The sequence below is a fragment of the Ischnura elegans genome, chromosome 7, assembly GCF_921293095.1.
Source record: "Ischnura elegans chromosome 7, ioIscEleg1.1, whole genome shotgun sequence".
Classification (NCBI taxonomy): Eukaryota; Metazoa; Arthropoda; class Insecta; order Odonata; family Coenagrionidae; genus Ischnura; species Ischnura elegans.
The window spans coordinates 90,265,765-90,286,814 of record NC_060252.1 but is presented as its reverse complement, the minus strand read 5'-3'; the positions used below and the strand labels follow the sequence as shown (position 1 = coordinate 90,286,814).

Below are 21,050 nucleotides of genomic sequence, written 5' to 3'. Positions count from 1 at the left end.
ACATCACCTTCTAGGTCTTTCCCCCTCTTCATTGGCCCTGTGATTTTAAAGGGTCGAGCACCCAACAGCTGCTCTGCCAGGGTACTACCACCATCCATCTTACAGTTAGCCTCTGTATAAATCATTGAGGCACCCAATCGTGCATACCTCAACTTATGCCACAGGTGACATGATGCCTGCCCAACAGTCAATGATGATGCTTGTAAACAAAGGGGCAGGGTCATTTTTGACTTAGCAAATTGAATGAAGTCCTCATAGAGCTCCTTGTGTAGGCTTTCGCGGTGTGGCGAGGATTCAGCAGACAGGTTTTCGGAGTTACTACCGCGTAGATTCATCTCTGCAGACGACTGTTTCGCCGGCATTGCAGCAGGCTTCTTGCACCGGCCTCCAACGGGGTGTTTAAGAGACGGGCGATACCACGGATCTCCACTTAATTGACCTGAAGAAGCCTGCTGTAATGCCGGTGAAACTGTCGTCTGCAGAGATGAATCGACGCGGTAGTAACTCCGAAAACCTGTCAGCTGAATCCTCATAGAGCTTATGGGTCAAATTTTGAGTTTTAAATAAAATGCCCAAATGAAATAAGTCCAACTGCTCAAGGGAGTGAGAGGGAGAGTTGTAAGCCAACAGAACACATTGATCGTTATTTTCCCTGCAGTCCATCTATAACCGGTCCCTGAAATCACCAATTCCAAGAATTGGGTCCACAGGCTTCAAATTTCATAGATCAGTGGCCATAAGGAGTTGATTTCTCACACCAGACAAAGGTGGTTGCGCCAATAGCACTAAACTTCAGTTGGGGAAGGCTCTAAGCTCTTGTTGTGGAGCCACACTAGGAAAGCCAAGGAAGGCATGCTTGCACCCCCCTTAAAACATGAAGTGGTAAACATTGCATCATTAGGCCAAAAAATTCTCACTCGGCTAGAAACCCGAGAAATATTTATAAGAAATATTCGCCGAGAAAAAACAAGATCATATATTGCATCATTAGTCATCTTCCAGAAAAATAATTCACATTTTATTTTTTACAAATTATTATTTTACATATTACCATCGATTTTACTTGCATATTTCGTCTATAAAAACGTCGGTATACGTCTAAACTTTGATGAAATTACAATAAATTTAAGAGTTGCTTGAAACCATTACAAATAAATATCATAACATAAGGGTACTTATGAAGCCATTAACTGTGGTCGCAGCTACTAATAAAGATATGCATGAATTAGTTAATAACTAGTACTAATGGATCATTACGCCGAAGCATTATAATTACCCGACGACGCTGTGCAATCGTGACAGGCAATGCTCAAAATCGTCTTCGACGCTTCGTCGAACACCATGGTGGCATAATGTATAATACATAATACAAATATAATTTTTGGCCGTAACTTTACGTTCCAGAAAAACACTTCACCCGGCATAAATTATTAGATCTTTGTAATGGCACACGTCAAGTCGCCCTCTCAATGTATTCTTTTCTCATAGATCTGAAATAGAGATTCATAATGTAAACATTGCGAAAGGTTCACATGTATTATCACAACTTTGCTAATAATGACGACCTACTGCAACAGAATTCACATGGAAACAATTTATATATTCATTTATCTTGTAAATAACATAAAATACTTACCGCAAAGCCTTTACATTTCGTATTTCAGCTGATGTTTACTTGTCACAGCTCATAAGTACTCCATCATTATGGGAGAATCGACTTCGGGCAGATTTCCGGACTCCGCACGAATATATCCAGCTTCCATGCCGATAATTCTCTTAAGTGTAAAATAAAAACTGATAGCGTACTTCTTTAAACTTGTACTACAGCGCAGGAGATGTATATCTCAAGGTAAATCCACTTTCCAGCGTCTCGAACTGATAAACACTTTGTTATGCCTGGTTACCATGCCACGGAACGGCATATATGACGTCACGCGTCATTTATGCCGTAAAACGATTTCATTATTTTCAGGGCGCTATTGTTCAGTTAATATGCTTCACTCAGGTTAAAGAGAAGTATACATATTAAAGATTTTTGATGTTATATACGATGCATGAGTTAAATTGCCTGTACAAAATCCTTGCAAGTTCTCCATTGTTAGTTTTACGAAATTAAATAATCTTGGAATCTATAAGTCAGTAAAAATTGAGCGTTTGATGTCTGTCGGCGTCTCGACATTATGCGTCTTTTTAAGGTGATTCAACGTTTTTTAATAAAATGAAGTTAATAATTGGTACGAATATCATTTTATATTATACATAAGTGATGTTTGATGAAATAATTTAAATACATAAAATTATAGTCTATAAAATAGCAATACAGTTGTAAACTGTTTTCACTAGAAATAACTTTTCACTGTTTTAACTTGAAAACGATATATCATATCTTTTACGATGATATAGCGATCGCCATTACATTGGGCTGAAATCGGAAAAAGCTGGCCAAAAATTATTTTTTTTAACTTTCAATTTTGTGGAAAACGTTTATATTTACAAGCCTTAGAATAATCACACACACAATACTGACAGAATTTTATTCTTAAGTAACCTTTTTAAAGCAGGAGACGTTTGTTATTTAGTATGAAATGATGTTAAAAAAATTCCCGTTTTTTTTAATTCGACTGAAGGTTTTTTTACTACTGATGCATCATGTTTTAAAACGCATAAAAAATTCAAATCATAGAATAATATATATTAACATTTTTAGAGTCAATGGTAGTGAAAGTAATAATTTTGATGAAAATTTTATTTATTTTAAGTAAACAACCAAATGTCCTATTTTTCACAAGTTTTTAACTTAGCGCAGAGTAAAACATTGTTTATCACTTTGCTTCACAAAGTGCGTTGTACCACATTATCGAGCATTGCGGCTGAAAAGTAGTATATTACAATTCTTGTTAAACACAACTCACTACGCACTCGCACACTCTGCTTTCCCTCTTAGGCCTTTCATAGTTCCCAAAAGCTCAAACACGGAAGGGCAACACGAGTATCGGAGCGCCGCTGTGACTACGGGCACTACCCAGTCGACCGCGTTAATCCCAAATTGTGCCCGTAAACGCAACTTCCGTGTTATAATTCTTATCTTGCACTGAAGAAGTTCTGTAATCGATACATAGCTGTCCGTTTGTAGAAATGCCGCTTATTGCTTTATACCTCGGTCTAAGAAGGGGTTTTTGCTATTTTGATAATCGCTTCTCCCAGACATCCACGCAACCGATTTCTATGAAGTAGCTCGCATGGGGTTTTCCTCATATGCTTCTTTCCAATTGGTAAAAAATATTCCCTTTCACAATTTTACAGAGTCAGCTTATCTTTGTGAGTGCAAAAGGATCTCAGTGCATGGGCTACGGGAGCGAGGAACTGGGGTTTATTTTCCCCATATCGTGAAATTTAAGTGTTGAGGCAAAACTACCATTAATGGTAGTAAAAGATATCTCGGAAAAATAGAAAGATATATATTTTCCAAGTAACATATCTTAGTGAAAGTGTGATTATTATCCAGGGCATGTTTTTCGTATTTACGATTTTCTTGTCCGGTGATTCAGAGTATTGGTATTTCGGATGAGAAAGAATTGGAGCGCTCGAAAATAACCCTCAGAAATACATAACGTTATTACGGAGGCTTCCGCGGTGAGTTGATTGGTGATGGTTTTCCGGGTTTACACCGCGTTGATTCATGTTTTTTCTCAGAACACATATAAGAAATCACCTAGCAAAATATATATATAAAAAAAGATAATTGAAAAAATGTACTCAAAATAAACACAAACCAAAATAAATTAACATAAATATATAAAGCATAACGAAGCATAAAGAATAAATTTACTAGCCTGTTACCAGTTTTCATCGGAATCCCAGCCGCAAAAAACATGAATCAACGCGGTGTAAACCCGGAAAACCATCACCAATACATAACGTTGTTATTAATGAAAGTGGAAATTTGTTTTATTCAAGATGCTAATTGGCCCTTCAATATCTTCATCATTTTTTAAACTTGGGTAAAGACGTGAAGTCAAAGAAAATTTTAAGGAGCGTCATGAGCAAATATTTTTTAAGTAGGTAGTGTCAGAAATTGGAAGAATACAAGAGAACTAGCTACAAGCTTGAGATAAAACTCTGATACCGGTTAGAGAAGGATGTACCGTTCAGACATGCATAGTAATCTCATTGAGGCTCCTAGCTCAGGTTGGTACCTGTATCGCTTCATGAATTCCTATTTACATTACCACGCAATTTTTCGCGCGTAGCTTAAATGGGAGATCTTTTACAAAGGCTCCTCCTAACTTCGGATCCTCTTATATCCACTGATATGTATGTGGTAATGTAAAAAGAAATGTTTCAAAGGATATACGAAACTTACTATTACTGGAGAAGCCAACTTCTGATGAGGTCAGTGACGGCTGGGATTCCGATGAAAACTGGTAGTAGGCTAGAAAATTTATTCTTTATGCTTCGTTATGCTTTATATATTTATGTTAATTTATTTTGGTTTGTGTTTATTTTGAGTACATTTTTTCAATTATCTTTTTTTATACATATTTTGCTAGGTGATTTCTTACATGTGTTCTGAGAAAAAATGTTTACACTAAGTTCCACTGTAAATTGACTAAGTCATTAATAATGTTTAAAAAAATATTGAACACTTTCAGCCTGAAATTAAAAATTTTAACTTTGCCGTGATACATGATATATTTTTTTCTACATTCAAGCTTTGAAGTGTCATATTGTATCTAAATAAGTAGATATGCAAAAAAAATATTTACTTTTTTACAATTTTATTTGCCGTCATCTATATGTGACGCTCGGATCTATCGAAGGGAAAAGGCTGCGGCGCTCGCAGGTAGCTTGAAATTGTTATTTTCAATGAAATATTCCATGTCTACTGATGTGGTCCAAAAAGTTAATTTTTGGATTTTTTCAGACTCTGCAAATTTATTTTTTTTAAACTTCCGTGGTCAGTTTTTTGGAAAATGTAATTAGATTCATGTTATACATCTTAAAAAAATCGTGTGAAATATTTCATCGAGCTAACAATAAAAATACGAAAGATGTGATTTTTGGCCACCCTTTTTTGAATTCAGCCCACTGTGCGACATATTTCGATGGATTTGTCACTGAAATTCGTGAGTGCTGTTGTCCACCTTGTAAAACAGACGGAAAGCGCAGCTCCAATTAGCGCTAATCATAAACGGCATGAGATCCGACGACTGCATAAGTCCTTATAAAAACTTGCCCAGCAAATATTGCACTTATTCTACTCGCAACCCTTGCTGTTGTGTCAGGCTCAAAGGTTAACCACTTTCCACAGTTGTCGCACTTTTCAGCGAAGTTTACGACATGCAGCACACTTGTGTATTGCCCCGTACAAAAATCGCTTCGCGTCACGATTTGTAGCATACTTGGTTGGTCAAAGGAAGATTCATGTTGACTGTATGATTTTTTCTTGGTGAATATAAATATTGGTGTTCCAGGTAAATCCGTCAATATCTTTCCAGGGCACTTCAAGCGCGACTTCTTAATAGTAAAGAAGATAATTGAAACAAATAGCAGTCACTTATATCAAAGGAATACGCTTCTTATCTTACGAGAGTATTGATGGAAATTCGATTTCGAATAAAAAATCGTTAATCGAGTTTTAATACCCTAAGAACAAGGATATCGAGATGGAGTGCTGATCTTCAAGTTTCGATCCAAACTCAATGTTTTAACTTCGATCTTGAATATTACGTTTCACTTCAACAGCGTGAACACTGGTCTATGACAACGTCGTCCGTACTGTACTATCCGTACCGTAAGATTTTACTGTGAGGGCGTTCAATTGGGAAGGGAACGCCCTCGATACTCAAGAAAGTATCCTATTCCCCTTCCATTACGTAATACTTTTAGCTAATGGTTCCAAGCGGTGATCTAAGTATCTTTCCCCACAAAACTGCTTTCGGGGACACGATAAATGGTCATTTTCTCGATAATTAAAAGCGATAGAGCTGACGTTTTTTGTCTCAAATATCAAGAAAAGACCAATTTTATATTCCATTGGAAAAAAATGAGTGCTTGCTGAAAAAATTAAATTATTTACATTTTAACGTTTCTCGATAAAATTTTATAAATTTCAAGACAAAATGGCAAGCAGAAGATATTACCCATTTTGAAAAAAATCATATCTGTAATACCCACCCGAGTACGCAACTTTTGCCGGGTATTACGATTCGCTCCTTTAAAAAATTGGCAAAACGAGGCACCCAAGGGGATATTCCGTAGCCCTTAAACCCCCGACAAGGTAGCAAGCCCCCGAATATTAAACTCCAAACTCAGCCCATGATTCTAGCAAAAATAATAGCTATGAAACAGAATCATGAGGTCAAGAAAAATATGCCAATTTGCAGCCAGTCCGCTTTATTTCAAATAATAAAATTTAATGATGCATAAAGATACTTACTTGTGGTATATATAGATTGCGATTGTTTGTAGACAGACGCAAAAAAGGTTCATGTGATTTAGATTGTTCCAGAGGGATCGTGATGCGGAAATGTCGGCGTCGACGGTGAGCCAATATTAATGTCGATCTACCTTTTGATGCATTGAAAAAAGCAAATAAAATGATAGTGAGGAATCAAAGACCAAGTGACGAATGATGTACGCACTAGATAATTACTAACGATACGTAGAACTCAAAGATAATATGTGAACTCCCTTTTGAACCTTGGCTTTAGTGAAATGCATGTTTCCATGTTATCTAAAACAAATAACGTTAATGATGAAATTGAATTTCATATTCAAGGATAAAGGGTGGGCGAGACATGAGACTGTTTTGCAGAGTTACATCTTCAATGCTTAGCATTCTACTTTATGACGATAATGGAATGTTGAATTTACTTTTCGACGAAACATTTACATAAAGGAGACAATTGGCTATCTATCAAACTGCTTAAACGTAGAACCATAGTGGTGTTTTGGCTGCTCAAAGAAAATGTTAGCGTCATATTAGAAGTTCTGGTATGCATTAAAAAAACTATGACCAAACGAGGAAAATACTAAACAAACAGAGGTCAATATTACCAGTTATTTAATTGGTTGCAAAGGTAACTTTATTATTTCAGTCATTAATTGTACCTTAAACCACATACGATTACGCATTGGTCTCGATAGGCGATGGAAACTCTCAACTAAGAAATCCGTAATAATGAGTTGATCTTTAATACAAAGGAAGCAATCTTTAGCGTCGCAATACAAGGAGGGATGTTTTGAAAAGAATAAAAAGGCCGAATTCTAGCTAGGCTAGCTTTGTGGAGGGCATACAATGCGAGCGAGCGAGAAATGAACAATATGGACTGACCATTATACCTGTGAAACACTACAGCTGCCCGTTTCTATCACTATGATTATAGAATAAGGACCTTATTTTAGCAACTGTTCGATTAGGAGAAAAAAATGGGATTTAAATGCACGTTTACAGCACTATTCATAACATCTTCTCAACCACAATGTCCATCATCCATTAATAACATTTTCTTCGCTGGAATAAACAGCTTCGCGTTTGTATGCTGGCGTTTCATTCTGCCCTCAACCTTGCTGATAAGGGACGTGAAAATATCCTCACTTATCGTGAATTATATTTGATATCGATATCGATAATTATTATATAATTGATTATCGTTAATAATTATTATGTATAATATACGGGAACCTCGGTGACCAACTCCTTCTCCAACATGTTTAGCACGTTTATTCCAACGCTTTCATACCCCCTTTGGTCCAAAAATTTTGGTGCAAATTTGACCGTGGGACACCGGCTTAAGGTAATATATAGAAAAAAATGAAATTAAAAAGTTTTCTATATTTCATGACATTGTATTAATATCTCGTTGGCAAACAGTAGAGTAGATACAAATACCTAATTCACTTCTTGCCAATAGCTATTTTCGACATTTCAATGATCGTCAAAGTAATTACCAAGGAGCATAAAATTGGAAGGAGTTGATTTATTTAAAGCATCAGCACAACATGAGGAATTCTAGCTCAAATGCCGGAACTGAAAATATTTTCATATTCCGTGCATAATTATATTCACGAAATGGAAAAGTTCAATAGGTAACCTTGTTCCACATGATATCGTTCCAAAATAATCGTACCTTTGACTAGATGAAATTCTGTGATTACCTTTGAGATTAACTTTACTTGATTAACAACACAAGGTGTTAGTTGTGAAAATATCTCTAAAAGAAAACATGTGCGAATAGAAGTGTATCTGTAAACACCCCATGGAATGATATAACGTCACTGTAAATTAAACTGAGCATTATCTAAATGTAGGCTAATAAACTAGTTGTTCATGACTTAAATAGTTAAATGACTTAAGAAAGCTTTCGACACTGTACCTCACAACAAACTTTTATACAAATTACAGTCATGCGGATTAAACGAAACAGTTGTAAACTGGATACGCGACTTCCTCAGAGATCGTAAACAAAAAGTAGTTCTTGACGGAATTAGCTCTGATGTTGTAAAAGCTACATCAGGTGTTCCACAAGGAAGCGTAATCGGCCCCCTGTTGTTCATTATATACATTAACGATCTCTGCTCCCGCATTAGCAGTAAAATACGTTTATTTGCTGACGACGCTGTCATCTACCGCGAAATTAGTGATCACTCTGACTATGGAAATCTATCATCGGACTTAAACAACGTTCAATTGTGGAGTCAAGAGTGGGGACTCGAACTTAATCTGAGCAAATGCATGGCGGTACATTTTTTGCGGAATTCGTCCAACACTAACAATGTTTATGCAGTGGGTGGCATTAACATAAAGGCAACAGACGAAGTGAAGTACCTGGGAGTTACGATAACCTCGAACCTCACGTGGGGAACTCATATAAAGAATATTTGCGGCATAGCCCTGAAGAAATTAGGATTCGTCAAGCGTATTGTGGGAAGGTTTTCGGATGAGAAAGTAAAAGAAAGGTGCTATTTCGCTCTCGTCCGACCGCACCTTGAATATGCAGCGAGTGTATGGGATCCAGTGCAGAAAGACTTAATCCGCGAGCTGAATAAGATACAAAGGAAGGCTGCGCGTTTCGTCAAAAACCGCTACGGGCGTACAGACAGTGTTACCCAGATGTTAAGCGAATTAGGCTGGGAGCCGTTGGAGACTCGGAGGCTGCGCGCTAGGCTTAGATTGCTTGAGCAATTGAGAATAGATATATTTAAGAGCGACACAGAGAACATAATCTTAGAGCGACACTATATTTCCAGGTCCGACAGAAGCGATAAATTAAGAGAGATTTTTAGCCGAACAGATAGATATAAGAATTCGTTTTTCCCCCGAACAATAAAGGACTTTAATAAACGCTTGTCCCAACCTCGTTAGAGCACTTCTTCTTTTTTTTTTAATAGCTGTAAACGGCTGGTGTCCTAACAGCCCCTGCCACACGCCTTTTAGGCGGCTTGCGGGGTATTATGTAGATGTAGATGTAGATGAAATGTTTCACCCTATACTGAGGGAAAACTGAATGACTTATAATGGTGAAATAAGAAATAAAGTAGCATTTAAACATGAATAATAGAATTTTGGCCAATAAATCTTCATACTATAAACACCTGTGATATTCCCTTATTCCATGAAGAGATGAATTTAAAAATACTGATGAGTCGCAATAGTCGCAAGCACACGTTAGGCAAGCCTGGTGAACGTGCAACGGGTCGTCAGTGACGTCAAGGGTTAGCACTTAGTGCATGCGCAGTGCTGACTGAGACAACCTTATATTTTAAGGACGTTGGCTCCAAAGAGCATCTTGACCACAAAACTCTCAAAATCTTAGCAAAATTCAAAAAACGGCCTTTCCTCCACCTTGAGTTAAATATTTTTTATATAGCGATTTTTCGTTAAAAATTTCGAAATTTCAAGAGAAAATGGCGAGCAGAAGATATTAACCGATTTTGAAAAAAAATCATATCTGTAATACCCACCCGGGTACGCAACTTTTGCCGGGTATTACGATTCGCTCCTAAAAAAAAGTGGCAAAACGAGGCACCCTAGTGGTCAATCGAATGCTCAGCTAAGAGGTTCTTTATTTGCACATATTATAGACCACCTAATTGAAGCCTAGATTCAGTTTTAGAGTTATATAGCCAGATAAGTCGTTTTAATTCTCAGAAAAATCGTAATAGTGTCATAATTGGCGGCTATTTCAATGTTTCATCGATCGATTGGGAAAAATATTTTTTTTAATGGAGGGAAAGACAAGGACTTGTATCAAACTTTTCTTTACTCATTCTATTCAAATTCCTTGACTCAGCTAGTAGATACACCTACTAGGAGTAACAACATACTAGACCTCTTGGCAACGAATATTCCAGAGTGCGTTATCCGAACTGAGGCTGTGGCTGGTGTAAGTGACCACAAGGCAGTGCATGGAAAGTTTCGTATCGTCTCCGATAGAAAACCTGTGTCGAGATGAAGGGTCTATTTATACCATGAGGCGAATTTTGAAGGGTGAAAGCAGTACTTGTCGAACTCATTCACTGTTTTCAAAGACGCCACTCTCAACCTTGGGGTAAACGAAGCATGGAAAAAATTCACTAGTATTATGCAAGATGCCGAGGATAAAACGATACCCAGTAAGTTAAAACGTATGAATAATGAACCGAGATGGTACAATGCTAAAGTCCGTAAAGCTCTAAAGCGAGAGAGGGCACTTCACGCTAAAATAAAGAAGACACATGCGGGACTTAGCAGTGACAAAATACAAGAAATGCGTGAAAATTATAAAAAATTGAAAAAAGAGACGAAGAAAATACTTAGGGAGGCGTTGAGTGAATTCAAAACAAAGATATTAGGCGAATATTTAGCTGATAAATCTAAGGCTTTCTGGTCATATGTGAGGGAGGTACAGGGAAAAAGCGCTACAGTCTCTTCACTCATAACTGAACGTGGTGATAGAGTGACGAACAGTCAAGATAAAAGCTAATCTCTTAAATAACTTTTTCCATTGTGTCTTCTCTGATTTCACGTCTATCTCTATCTCTACTCTACCATGAGCAGATGCCGTCTATCTGTACTTCAAGCAGTGGTTTAGAAAAACAACTCAGCTCTATTAATTCAAAGAAATCGACAGGCACTGATCTCATTCCAGCTCGGGTGTACAACGAATCAGCGTCAGAGATAGCGCCTTACTTGAAGGTAGTGTTCGAAAAATCTCTAGCAGAACACACAGTCCCTAAAAATTAGAAAACAGCAAACGTCACGGCTATATTTAAAGGTGGGGATAGGGAAAAGCCTAGTAATTACCGTCCAATTTCATTTACTTCCATTTATTGCAAAATATTGGAACATATTATTTTCAGTTCGATAATGGGTCATTTAGATACCCAAAATCTATTAGCAAAATAACAGCACCGATTTAGAAAAGGGAGGTTTTGTGAAACTCAACTTGCTCTCTTCGTTCACGATATCTTATCCGCGGGTAACAGATATGTTCAAGTTGACGCCATATTTTTAGACTTCGGAAAGGCATTCGATAATGTTCCGCTTTTAAAGCTGATTCAAAAGTTGGAAGCATGCGGCATAGATACACATGTAATTGGTTGTATCAAAGATTTCCTAAATGATCGCGAACAGAGAGTTGTTTTGGTGGAGTTAGCTCGGATACAATTCAAGTTACTTCAGGAGTACCTCAAGGAAGTGTTATCAGCCCTATTTTGTTCCTTCTTTACATTAATAATATAACCACCGTGGTCACGAGCAGAATCCGCCTCTTTGCAGATGATGTTGTTGTATACAGAATCGTTTACGACCATAGCGATAGATAAGCATTAGAAAAGAACCTCGTTGACATAAATGACTGGTGCAGTACTTGGGAGTTAGAATTGAATCTTGGAAAGTGTATGGTGATGAATTTTTGGGACAAGGATATCTCTTCAAGAAGATGGTACACCGCTAACAGGATTCCACTACCAAATGCCGAATTCATAAAATACTTGGGGGTCACCATTACCCGGGATCTTTCGTGGAGTAAACGCATACGTGAAGTATGCGGGAAAGCTAACCATAAACTTGGATTTGTAAAAAGAATTCTCGGTAAATGACCAAAAAAGGTGAAAGAAATAAGATACCTGACTCTAGTGAAGCTTCACTTGGAATATGCTGCTAGCGTGTGGGACCCTTATGAGGTAGGATTAATAGCTGAAATCAATCGAGTACAGCGCAGGGCGGCCAGATTTGTAATGAGTTGTTACGACAAAACGTGCAGCGTTTCCAGTATGTTACACGAGTTAGGATGGGAATCTTTGCAGAAGCGTAGATCGAAGTATAGGCTTAACTTACTTTGGAAATTCGAAGAAGATATATTCTCAAACGACGTGAATCATATCCTTTGTTTACCATCGTACTATATTAGACGTGATCATGAGAATAAAATAAAAGAAATAGACTGCAAAACAGAGAGAGTTAAAATGTCATTCTTTCCTCGTACTATTAAGGATAGCAACGTTGTCTTAATTGATAGGATTAATGGCGTCGCTCGCTAGGATCACTCATTGCATGTTTTTTCATAGTAATAATTTTCATGTATTTGCACTAGGAATTACTAACCATTAGCAATTTTTTATGAATAAGCATGTATATTTTTCTAGTGAGCGTAATATTTCTATGACCTTGCGGTCCGCATGTAGCGGTCCTCTTGCATGCTGCATGTTGGTGATTGGTCTCCCCTGCCAAACACCCTAGAGGTGGATCGCAGGCTATTATGTAGGTGTAGATAAATAAATAAATAAATAAACTTTATTGGCTCTAGGAATTCTTTCCTTTGGAGCCTAAATAAATACATAATCATAAACATTCAGACTGAGAAGGTTAACATAAAAAAAGAAGAAATCATGAAACACTCAACCAACCAACTCAAACAACCACCTTTATACAGATTTCCAAAAACATGAAACAAAATCAAAACCCATACAAAAAACATACAAACCCATAAATTGCAAGTTGCGGACGCTTATTTAATTCAGGTATCGTAAAAATAAAAAGAAAACAAAGACTTTTTGAAATTATTGAATGTTGAGATATTTTTTAACTCTTGAGGAATGGAATTCTATACATGGCATGAATTAATATAAAATGAATTTTGGTACATGGTTGTTTTATGAATAGGTACAATTAATTTATTTTTATTTCTTGTAAATCTTGTTTTTTTCATAAAGTTATCTATGTATGGCTGGAAAATGTAACAAGAAGTTTCAGTTTTTAAAAGTTAATACATAAAGAGACCCATTTGAAATTTTCTTCTTTTTTCAATTTAAAAAAATTTTAATTCCTTATAATAAGGAGTGACATGCTGATAATATGCAATGTTACACACATAACGCAAGATACAATTTTTTATTTTCTGTAATTTAGATATCTGACATTTATTAATGTTCGACATCACCAAAGAACAGTAATCAATATGAGGAATCAACAAAGCGTTAGCTAGTTTGAGTCTCAAAGGTATTGGCATTAGGTTACGGAAGCATTTTAACTGGTGCAAAGATTTAATTACCTTATTAGAGATGCATGCTATGTGTTCGTCCCAAGTTAGTGTTTTATTTAGAATGACGCCTAAATTTTTAACCTTTTCAGAATAATCCATTTCTACGTCATTAACTTGAATTTTAGGCAGTGAGCCGATGTTAATGGAAGACAAGACCTTGGCACTGCCTATTATAATGCTCTTTGTTTTCTGTGAGTTTAGTTTCAGACAATTTTAGACGCCCATTCACATATAATTGAGATATCTTCGTTAACTTGAGCAATGGCGCTAGGGATCGCATTGCGATCGCAGTCAATATAGATCTGCAAGTCGTCAGCGTATAGATGGTACTTACAATGACGTATATTATTTGGGAGGTCCTGAATGTAAATGACAAAGAGCAATGGCCCCAGTATTGACCCTTGGGGGACCCCATGTTCGACAGGTAGTAATTCAGAATGTACATTATTTTTCCGATCATTCACCACCTGGAAACGTTGACTCAAGTAAGAACGGAACCATTGTAAAACAGAAGTAGATATTTTTAAATTAGATAGTCTTTTTAAAAGTATACTATGGTTAACACAATCAAAAGCTTTACTAAAGTCGAAGAGTACCAATATTGTTATTTTTTGCTTATCCATTGAAAGTCTTATGTCATCTGTTATTTTAATCAATGTCGTTTGAGTACTATAACCTTTGCGAAACACAGATTGAAAATTATTTAAAAAATTATTTTTAGATAGATGTTCAGTAACACAATTAAACACGAATCTTTCAAGAGCATGATGATAAGGCACAGAGTATTGCAATAGGGCGGTAGTCAGACATTTCTACAGGATTGGGCTTCTTTTTAATTGGTTGAATGAGAGCAGATTTCCACAAGGAGGGGAAGTTAGAGTTATCTAACGAGCAATTATAAATTGAAAGCAAAAGTGGAAGAGCTAGATGACGAATCTTTTTAATTACCTTAATACCGATTTCATCTACTCCCGTAGAGTTTGAATTTACCATTGAAATGTATTTTAATAGTACATCGGGGGTAAAATGAGGGAAATAAAGATTTTCATCGCTGAATTCACGCTCAATGCAAGTATTGACATCGAAACGCTCTTCCTCGTCTATACAATCAGACGATGTAGAACTATTTAGAAAATAGGTATTAAGCTCATTGAGGGGGAAATTAATATTAGTGGGTTCATTTCTGGAATTTCCGAGACCCAATCTTTTAATTTCTTGCCACAGAGAACGAGCGTCATGTTTATCTGATAAGCAAGAAGAGAAGTAGTTAACTTTTGCATTATGCTGCATTTGCTGCACTTTATTTCGGGAGACTTTATATTCATTGTATTTTTCAGCAGACCGAGTTCTTCGAAAGTGCCTACGTAAAGAATCTCTGTAACTCATGGCGTTTTCTATTTCTTGAGAGAGCCGGGGACATGGGTTACGTCTTAATTTTATTTTTTTAATGGGAGCGTGTCTATCTAAAAGACAAGTAAGGTGGGAATTGAATATTGCCACTTTTTCATTGACATCACGCGTTAAAAAGAAATCCTCATGACAGACCGTTTCAGTCCATTTCAAACATAACGTAATCAAGTTTAGCCAAATCCCGGAAACAAATTTCAGGAGGTTCATATGGTGTCGGGTTGAAAATATAGTTCACACACACTAAGTCATGCTCTGATAGAAAGTTCACAGATTCTTGACCAAAGTCATCCACTTTCCTGGCATCGTCAACAATGATTAGGTCAAGCAAAGTCTGACTTGATTCCAGAATATGTGTAGCTTGAAAATAAGGCTGATGAAGATTATAACTAAACAATAAATTCTTAAGATAAGCACTCTTACGTGTATCTTTAAGCATATCAATGTTGAAATCCCCACAAATAATGACATTTTTATACATAGGTATGTATCAATGTACTTACATATTAAGGTTTCAAAATCATCACATACATAACAACTATTTGTTGGTCTATACATGACTACAAACAATAACTTGCCATTAGCATTAGAGACATCAATAAAAATAAATTCAGGTTTTCGAGGAGTACCATCGGACTTTTCAAGGACTTAACAATTAAAGCGATCATGAATATACGCAGCCACACCACCACCAACTCTATCGAGTCGATCATTCCGAATTAACTGATAAGTTTGGAGGTTAACCATATTATTGATTATGTGTAGATGAAGATGTTTATCCCGAAAGTAAAAATGAAGCCAATAAAAGCGCTTTTTATATAATTTGTTATTTTTCTATTATCCGTAATATATAAAGTTATAGGTGATTGGTAATGTATTGTCTTCTTTTTTCGATTGAAAAAATATAACAATTCATTAAGAAGTAACTATAAGCCGTCGCTTAGTAAAGAATTCATGAAACGTCACCCCTCTACCATACCGTGATAATTCACCAATATACATCCATTAGTCTTCAAGTCAAACACCACAGTGCTATCCCCACAAGATAAATGACTGCTACTTCGTAACGGCATCGATATCCAACCAACACATGAGAACTTACAAGGAGACTGTATTTTGCTAATGAATACCTAAAATTCAGTGCATGGTTTAGTAAAAGTGATACATTATTTCAAAGAAAATATATTTCTTATATATTCTTATGATTATGATGAACTAATAACTCATCAACTAACTAACACGATTATCGACTTTCTTTTATATATATAGACGAGTCGACTGAAATGTCTAAAAATAGATAATCATTACTTCCCTATCCACACCCTGAAGGCATCGCCGGTATCCCATAGCAACGGTATCTCGTTCCCCCCACATGCCATTTCCCTCAAGAGGTAGCAAGATGCGACAGGGTCTTGGTCCGGAGTCGTTCCGAATGGGCAGAGATATAATCTTCTCCCTCCATTAAAACAAACTCCGACAGTTCATTGATGTTGCTCCAAGAAGGGAAGTCGTGAGATCAAGATACCAAAACACTTGAGAGGACGCAATTGAGATATTATTGACAAGTTAATTAATTTTTTGAAATTCTTAAGTCATGTGCTTTCGTTATGAAATAAAAAAATTGGTGTTCAATGCGGCATTTGTGCAGGTGTCCGTGAAAAAACATTACAATACGTTATGAAAGAAATAAAAGAGTGTGCCGATGGTGAGAAGTCTTCACCCTAAATAATCGCTGAAGGTCTTCATTGACTAGGTCACATTAGGAGTTATGCGACAAATATTGCATGAACGTAACTACAAAAAAGAATTTCCATCAGTCATTAATGTACTGGAACGGTTGAAATAGGATGTAGTGGATTTTTATGATGTACACCCAATTAAAAAGCCAAGGTGGCTAAATATGATCTCGGGACTCATTTTTTAAATAAAAAAATAATTCCGCGTTAATTGAATACCCGCGAGGGGTAGATGAATGAATGTATTTCCAACGTACCAAAAAATCTGCGATCATTAAGTGGGAAGGTATAGGCATTTTTTGGATGAAACTTGTTGCCTTGCTTGCCGTATACTTTGGTTAGGGAAGTCATGCAATGCAATATTCCTTTAGTTAATTGATGGACGATAGCAGAAGCACTTGCAGTAGCAGCGATGAGTTATTAGTTCACCATAATCATAAGAATATATAAGAATTATATTTTATTTGAAATAATGTATCATTTTTTACTAAACCATGCACTGAATTTTAGGTATTTATCAGCAAAATACATCATGAGTTGATGAGATGATGTCAAGAATGATGAGACTGATGTCAAAACAGATAAAAAAGATGTCATGAGATGAGACTGATGTCAAGAAAGAAGATGAAACCTTTTTTATTTGAAAGTAGACACTTAGATAGGAATACTGTTGAAGGGTTTTGTCTAAATACGCCCGGGTTTGAGAGAAAAAAGAATTTAAAAATTTAAAAATATGGTTACCTAGAATATAATGTTAAAATTTTCGCTCATTGTTCAGGGCCGATTTGGCCGAGTTTATGTTGTGAAAGACCAGGGTTCGAGGCTCAGAAAGAGTCAATTTTTTCCAGTCTGCTACCTCCTCCATTTTTTGTTATCTGTTCCATCTTCTTCAGATTTGTTCAATTCAGACGTTTTACATTTTTTACTTCACTTCTTTTTTAGAATACGCCCTAAACTGACATTTATGTCGCAAGCTAATCTTTGCTTCAAATTATTCTTTCCGTTGTCAAGGTTCATCCAAGCAGGAATTATAAAACTGTGGTGCTGGCACCGAAGTGCAAGGAACTCATTTCCAAAGCAAAACATTTTAAACATACTGCCTCCGGAGAGTTTCCTAGGCTCCATACGTGAGAAAAATATAAAATCAGGGGGAACGAAACTCGACAAACTTGAAATGATCGACAGATGGGTATACGATTGCTTTGTGGAAGCCAGGAACAGGAATGTGCCGGTGATGACCCGGACGTTATAAAGAATATGCTATTTCAGCGTGATTTCAGCACATATCTCGAGGATTTGAATTCTCTGCCAGTACTTCATGGGTTGCATCTTTCAAGAAGAGACACCTAAGAGAATCGCGGGACCCTAAGTAGCAAAATACATGACAACGAGCGAGTAGGCGTGTGCTGAAGAAATAATGCAATCAGCAATGACGTTTCAGATGAAAACACAAAGCCCAATCTCCAAATATAATATATTTTGTAATTATACTGATCAGACCGGGTGTCCGTAGAGGTAGATATAAAGAGAACGCTCTCCAAGAAAGGAGAGAATATTGTTCAGGTGGCTCTTGGGAGTGTGGTCGAAGTAACACACTCTTATACAGAGCAGGATGCTACTACGGCCTCAGGAAAGCTGCTTCCTAAAGTTTTTATTGTGCATGTCAGAACCTGGAGGTGATTTTGGTCCGCGAGTGTGTGAAGAAACAGGAGAGTGAATTTTTAAATGTTTCTGTTGTGTATTCTAAATCTGGAAAACTTACGACTGGGTCGTGTTTCAAGTTTAAAAAAATGTTCTCCAGCCATGCGTTAAGAACAGTACATTTTTATTGCTTATTGATCCGTGGGGGACAAACAAATAGTGCCATTTATGATGAACTATTTATCGACGAGGAAGGAGAACCGATATGCAGCGTAAAAACTATACCACAGAAGAGCACATCTGTAAGCCAACCGTGCGATGTATATTTTTACAGGAAAGTAAAGCAGTTTATTGCACTAATCCAGAACTGCACCTTACTCATTCAAGAGAAAAGAGAGATTTCCTCACGTGAGGATGGAATAAAAAACCATTCAATCGTGCGTCATCAGTTGTCCCCACCAGCGTTCAATGATAAGCTGAGGTATGCATGGTATGCCTCGAAGTTAGTAGAGATTTGATTTTTTTTTAAAGAGAGCATAACAATTCAAACGAAACGTATCTAAAAAATATCATCTTTTCAGTAGATCAAATGAATCGATTTATGTTTTTATTGCACTCTGAAATTATTAACAAAAATTCATTTAACAGAAAAAGAAGCATGTTTTTGCAAAAAAAAGCCTTGTTTCTAGCTTGAATTTTATTTTTTAGGTGTCAGAGCACTTTGTTTAAGATACCTGTCTCAACCCGGCAAAATTTAGAGATTGTGAGAACTTAGCCATGTATTAGCAACAGGGTTCTTAGAGATGATCCTATTAATGCGGAATGTCTTTACAAGAAATATTTTCAAAATTTCCCGGATGACAGTCGTTCTGGATGGGATGACTTCAGTTTCAGCATGAGTTACCGTAAGTTCACGAGTGACATGCCACAGGAGTTGATTGCCCATTCGCTGCACTAAAGGCATTAAATGAAATATAACTGCCGCAAGGCACCCCTTGAACATCACAGTTTAACGTGGTTTTTCTCATCGTCTGCCTACCCCAGGAGCGGCCATATAATTGACCGTATTGCCTACATAATTTAATATGTTATGCCTACCTAAGTTTATGTTTCTGAATTTTTTTAAATCCAACAACGTATTTTTGGTGCTCTAGCATTATGGCAGAAAAAATTAATGAATAGTTGGCTAATTTAGATTATGAAAGGATCAAGTATTTCAATATGATGCTTTGCGTTACTTTTTGTTCCACGTGATATTCATTTGGCAATCCTATTGCATGCTGCATCCTATTAATTGATTACTTTCTGCAAAAATTCCGAGAGTTGGTTCGCTGGGTATAATGTAGATGCAGATGTATTGCCGACGTCAAAAAGATGCGCCGATGTATTTTGCTGATAAATACCTAAAACTCAGTGCATGGTTTAGTAAAAAATGATACATTATTTCGAATAAAATATAATTCTTATGTATTCTTATGATTATGATAAACTAAAAACTCTTCGCTGCTACTGCGAGTGCTTCTGCTATCGTCCACCAATTAACTAAAGGAATATTGGATTGCATGACTTCCCTGACCAAAGTATACGGTAAGCAAGGCAACAAGTTTCATCCAAAAAATGCCTATACCTTCCCACCTAATGATCGCAGATTTTTTGGTACGTTGGAAATACATTCATTCATCTACCCCTCGCGGGTATTCAAATAACGCGGGATTATTTTTTTATTTTAAAAATGAGTCCCGAGATCATATTTAGCCACCTTGGCTTTTTAATTGGGTGTACATCATAAAAATCCACTACATCCTATTTCAACCGTTCCAGTACATTAATGACTGATGGAAATTCTTTTTTGTAGTTACGTTCATGCAATATTTGTCGCATAACTCCTAATGTGACCTAGTCAATGAAGACCTTCAGCGATTATTTAGGGTGAAGACTTCTCACCATCGGCACACACTCTTATTTCTTTCATAACGTATTGTAATGTTTTTTCACGGACACCTGCACAAATGCCGCATTGAACACCAATTTTTTTATGTCATAACGAAAGCACGTGACTTAAGAATTTCAAAAAATTAATTAACTTGTCAATAATATCTCAATTGCGTCCTATCAAGTGTTTTGGTATCTTGATCTCACGACTTCCCTCTTGGAGCAACATCAATGAATTGTCGGCGTTTGTTTTAATGGAGGGAGAAGATTATATCTCTGTCCATTCGGAACGACTCCGGACCAAGACCCTGTCGCATCTTGCTACCTCTTGAGGGAAATGGCATGTGGAGGGAACGAGATACCGTTGCTATGGGATACCGGCGATGCCTTCAGCGTGTGGATAGGGAAGTAATGATTATCTATTTTTGGACATTTCCGTCGACTCGTCTATATATATAAAAGAAAGTCGATAATCGTGTTAGTTAGAACACTTATAACTCGAGAACGGCTGCACCGATTTTAGTGACATTAGGCTCTTTGGATTCGTCTCTGCCCCGGATAACATATAAGGCATTAAAAAATAGGAAAAGTTCACAAAAAAATTCAACTTTATCTTAGAGATATGTTTGTAGGAGTTTTTACCCCCAAAAACCCCCCTCGCTGCGTCTCTGCTTCGCTTCGCTATTTTTATTTAGCTTCATTTGCTTTATCTTGCGCCTGATAACAAAACAAAAACTGTTGTTTATCAGAAGGCGCTTGACGCAAGACATTAAACCCGAATGTGTAGGGCACACCGCATGCAGCACGT

The 21,050-nt window shown here is 36.7% G+C and overlaps 1 long non-coding RNA gene across 1 annotated transcript; it reads right to left on the bottom strand.

Annotated features, from left to right (window-relative positions):
* Nucleotides 1-779: 779 nt before the first annotated feature.
* Nucleotides 780-1,692, bottom strand: LOC124162774. The gene is made up of 3 exons (XR_006865675.1): nucleotides 1,637-1,692; nucleotides 1,277-1,490; nucleotides 780-866 (listed from the first exon to the last, which is right to left on the bottom strand). It is a non-coding gene; the product is annotated as an uncharacterized LOC124162774 (long non-coding RNA).
* Nucleotides 1,693-21,050: the final 19,358 nt, after the last annotated feature.